We start from the raw sequence: 5,229 nt of genomic DNA on the forward strand, positions 1-5,229 counted from the left end.
AGCTTTCTATCGTGCCACCTCTTCACCTTTTCCTTATACATTTTGTTATTCTCGTACGCTTGAAGTCGAAATTCATCAAGTTCATTAAGCTGAAGCATTCTTTTCTTACCAGCTGCATCTAAATCCAGGTTCAATTTCTTCAATGCCCAGTAGGCTTTATGCTCAAGCTCCGCCGATAGATGACATCCCTTACCGTACACCAACTGAAACGGTGACATCCCAAGTGGAGTTTTGTATGCTGTTCTGTAAGCCCAAACAGCTTCATCGAGCTTTAAAGACCAATCCTTCCTTGACGGACAAACAACCTTCTCTAGAATGCGCTTTATCTCTCTGTTAGACACTTCCGCTTGACCATTTGTTTGCGGATGATAGGCAGTAGCTACTCGATGATTCACATTATAACGCTGCATCATAGAAGTGAACTTACGGTTGCAAAAATGCGATCCTTCATCACTTATGATTACCCGAGGTGTTCCAAACCTTGTGAAAATTTGCTTATGAAGAAAATTTAGCACTACCTTTGCATCATTTGTCGGTAAAGCTTTAACTTCGACCCATTTTGAGACATAATCGACTGCCAGCAAGATGTACTGATTATTGCAAGACGCGATAAAAGGCCCCATGAAATCGATTCCCCACACATCAAAGACCTCGACTTCAAGCATCACATTTAATGGCATCTCATCCTTCCTTGACAAATTTCCCACTCTTTGGCAACGATCATACCTTAAAACAAACTGATGAGCATCCTTGAACAAAGTAGGCCAGAAAAAACCTGCTTGCAGAATACGAGCTGCCGTCTTCTCACCTCCATAGTGTCCACCATAAACCGTGGAATGGCAGTCTCGTAATATCCCCTCCGTCTCACAGAATGGGATACATCTCCTGATGATCTGGTCAGCTCCCTGTCTAAACAAATATGGTTCATCCCACATATACCACTTCACCTCATGCAGAAACTTCTTCTTTTGAGCGGATGTCAAATTAAGAGGCATTATATTGCTGACAAGATAGTTTACAATATCTGCAAACCATGGTTCTTCCTCCTGAATTGCAAACAACTGCTCATCCGGAAAAGATTCATTGATTAACGTCCTATCTTGTGAAGTAGAATCGGGATTCTCCAACCTAGAGAGATGGTCAGCTACTTGATTCTCAGTACCTTTTCTATCTTTGATCTCTAACTCAAATTCCTGAAGTAAAAGCACCCAACGAATGAGTCTCGGCTTCGAATCCTTCTTAGAAACCAGATAGCGAATAGCTGCATGATCAGTGAATACTGTTACTTTCGTACCAAGCAGATAAGATTGAAATTTCTCAAAGCCAAAGACTATAGCCAAAAGCTCCTTCTCAGTAGTGGTGTAGTTCAATTAGGCCCCATTTAAAGTCTTACTCGCATAGTAGACCACATGGAAGATATTTTTCTTGCGCTATCCCAGAACTGCACCTACCGCATAATCACTCGCATCACACATCATCTCAAATGGTTCTGTCCAATCTGGTGCTGTAATAACTGGTGCAGTGATCAAACTCTTCTTGAGAGTCTCGAATGCTGCCAAACATTCATCATCAAATTTGAAAGGCACATCTTTCTCAAGCAAATTGCACAACGGCTTAGATATCTTTGAAAAGTCCTTGATGAATCGCCGATAAAAACCCGCATGACCAAGAAAACTACGGATTCCTTTCACAGAATTGGGTGGGGGAAGATTTTCAATGACTCCCACCTTGGCCTTGTCCACCTCCAGACCCTTGCTAGAGACCTTATGCCCAAGGATAATGCCTTCACGCACCATAAAATGACATTTCTCCCAATTAAGCACCAAATTAGTTTCCACGCATTTTTTGAGTACGGCGCGCAGATTATTCAAACATTCATCATATGAGTGTCCAAAGACGGAGAAGTCATCCATGAACACTTCGACGTTATTTCCAATCATGTCAGAGAATATAGCCATCATACATCTCTGAAAGGTGGCCGGGGCGCCACATAACCCAAACGAAACTCTACGAAAAGCAAATGTGCCAAATGGACAAGTGAAGGTAGTCTTTTCCTGATCCTCTGGTGCAATACAAATCTGATTATACCCGGAATAACCATCCAGAAGACAAAAATACTCATGTCCCGCCAATCTGTCAAGCATTTGATCAATAAATGGAAGAGGAAAGTGATCCTTCCTTGTGGCTTTGTTCAATTTCCTATAATCCATGCATACTCTCCATCCTGTAACTGTTCGAGTAGGGATGAGCTCATTCTTTTCATTTGCGACCACAGTGATACCTCCTTTCTTAGGTACACATTGTACGGGGCTCACCCACGAGCTGTCAGAAATAGGATAAATGATGCCTGCATCTAGCCATTTCAGAATTTCTTTCTTCACCACCTCCTTCATGATGGGATTCAGTCTTCGTTGCTGTTCCACAGTTGGCTTACTACCTTCCTCTAGCAGAATTTTATGCATACAATATGAAGGACTTATCCCCTTGATGTCTGCTATGGTCCATCCTATAGCCGATTTGAATTCTCTCAAAATCCTTAAGAGCTTGTCTTCCTCACTACCTGAAAGGTCAGATGAAATAATAACAGGTAACATAGATGAATCACCTAAAAAAGCATACCTCAAGTGTTCAGGTAATGGTTTGAGCTCCAAGGTAGGTGCTTCCTCTATTGATGGTTTGAGCTTCCCTCCAGCATTCTTAAGGTCAAAAGTACCAAGAGATTCAAATGGTATGTCCATCTTTCGCTTCCATGGAGAAGCGTTCAGATATTGTAATTGCTCGTTGCTATCTTCATCATCGCTGTCAAAATCCCCCAATAAGGCCTTTTCTAATGCATCAGACATTAGCATGTGCTCGAGTTCCGAAGTAACCACGGAATCAATCACATCCTCTTTTAAGCACTCCTCATCTTCTGTAGGGAATTTCATTGCCTTGAATACGTTGAAGGTCACATCCTGATCTTGGACCCGCATAGTAAGTTCCCCTTTTTGCACATCTATCAAGGTACGGCCAGTAGCCAAGAAAGGCCTCCCCAAGATTATGGGAATCTTCTTATCCTCAAAATCCAGAATAACAAAATCTGCTGGAAAGAAGAGCTTATCCACCTTGACGAGCACATCCTCAACTATGCCCCTTGGGTAAGTAATGGAACGGTCCGCCAATTGTAGCGACATGTATGTGGGTTTTGGATCAGGCAGATCCAGCTTTTTAAAGATCGATAACGGTATCAGATTAATGCTTGCTCCCAAATCACAAAGGCACTTGTCAAAAGTTAGATTACCAATGGTGCAAGGAATGGTGAAGCTTCCTGGATCTTTCAGTTTTGGCGGTAACTTTTGCTGCAGAACAGCGCTGCATTCTTCCGTGAGAGCAACGGTTTCAAGGTCATCCAGTTTCACCTTCCTTGAAAGAATAGTTTTCATAAACTTCGCATAACTAGGCATTTGTTCCAGAGCCTCAGCGAAAGGTATATTGATGTGAAGTTTCTTGAACACCTCCAGAAACTTCCCGAACTGTCTAACCAGCTTTTGTTGCTGCAATCTCTTAGGAAAAGGTGGTGGAGGATAGAGCTGTTTCTCCCCTGTATTAGCCTCAGGCAGAGTGTGTTCAACAGTAGTCTTCCTTGGTTCCGCCGCTTTCTCCTTTTGCTTAGATTCTTCATCTCTAACTTCAGCTTCGACTTCTTTTGCCTTTTCAGCATCAGCTACTTTTCCAGACCTTAAGGTAATAGCCTTGACTTGCTCTTTAGCTTCCTTCCTGCCTGGTACTTCCGTGTCACTGGGAAGAGTGCCAGGTTGATGATTGAGCACTGCATTGGCTAATTGACCGATTTGATTTTCCAAGGTCTTGATAGAAACTGCCTGACTCTTGCACAACAGCTTAAGTTCCTCAAAATCAGCACTAGTAGGTGCAGCTGCACTTCCCTGTTGAGGATATGATTGCCTTGTAGCATACTGCTGTGGTTGCTGGAATCCAGGTGGGTTAAACTGTTTACTCACTCCTTGCTGATATGGTGGCTGAATAGCATTCTGATTATTCCCCCAGCTGAAATTTGGATGATTTCTGTTATTAGGATGATAGGTCGCTGGCACAGGCTGCTGTTGTCGCTAATAATTATTCACATACTGGACAGATTCGTTGACAAGAGAACACTAATCCGTAGCATGAGAACCTGCACAAAGCTCACAAACCATAGCTATTTGATTAACTCCATACGTAGCCAGAGAATCGACCTTCATTGATAGCGCTTGGAGCTGGGCTGCAATAGCGGTGGCTGTATCAACTTCCAGAATACCTGCTACCTTGCCTGACATCATCCTCTGAGTTGGGTTTTGATGCTCATTTGCAGCCATCGTCTCTATAAGATTATACGCCTCAGTATACCTTTTAGCCCATAAGGCTCCTCCAGCTGCTGCATCGAGCATGGGCCGAGATTGGGCCCCCAAACCATTATAAAAACCAGTGATCACCATCCAATCCGGCATTCCATGATGTGGACATTTTCTCAACATTTCCTTGTAGTGTTCCCAAGCCTCGCACATAGATTCTGTAGGTTGCTGCGCAAACTGAGTAAGAGCACTCCTCATAGCAGCAGTCTTTGCCATTGGATAAAACTTCACCAGAAACTTTTGCGCAAGATCTTGCCACGTAGTGATGGACCCAGCTGGTTCAGAATGTAACCAGTCTTTAGCCTTATCCCTCAGTGAGAATGGGAAAAGCCTCAACTTGATAGCCTCATCAGCCACGCCATTATACTTAAAAGTGCTGCAGATCTCGACAAAATTTCTTATGTGCATGTTGGGGTCTTCAGTTGCCGCTCCTCCAAAAGAAACAGAATTCTGCACCATCTGAATAGTGCCCGGCTTGATTTCAAAGGTGTTAGCTTGAATAGCCGGATGAAGGATGCTTGATTGAATGTCATCAATTTTAGGCCGAGAAAAATCCATAAGAGCTGGATCAGCTTGAACAATATGATCTCCCATGTTTACTGGTTCTTTCTGCTCAGCTCCTGAATCCAAATCCTCAAAATCTAACTTCTCCGGAATATCAAGAACTTCGTCTGTCTCCTCAGCTGTATCTAAAGTCCTCTTGCGAGCACGAGAACGAGTATGCATAAACGCTTGCTAAAGTACCTGAAACACAACCGAAAAGAGTAAGTAACTACTACGTCCTAATCACTGAGTCCTAATGACCAATGATGGTAAGTACATAAACTAAACAAATACGCCG

The 5,229-nt window shown here is 43.0% G+C and overlaps 1 non-coding gene across 1 annotated transcript; it reads left to right on the forward strand.

Moving 5' to 3' along the window:
- Positions 1-4,482: 4,482 nt before the first annotated feature.
- LOC141715951 (small nucleolar RNA R71) lies at positions 4,483-4,589 on the forward strand. Its single transcript, XR_012572689.1, has one exon. It is a non-coding gene; the product is annotated as a small nucleolar RNA R71 (small nucleolar RNA).
- The last annotated feature ends 640 nt before the right edge of the window (positions 4,590-5,229 follow it).

The sequence above is a fragment of the Apium graveolens genome, chromosome 3 (genome assembly GCF_009905375.1).
Source record: "Apium graveolens cultivar Ventura chromosome 3, ASM990537v1, whole genome shotgun sequence".
Lineage (NCBI taxonomy): Eukaryota > Viridiplantae > Streptophyta > Magnoliopsida > Apiales > Apiaceae > Apium > Apium graveolens.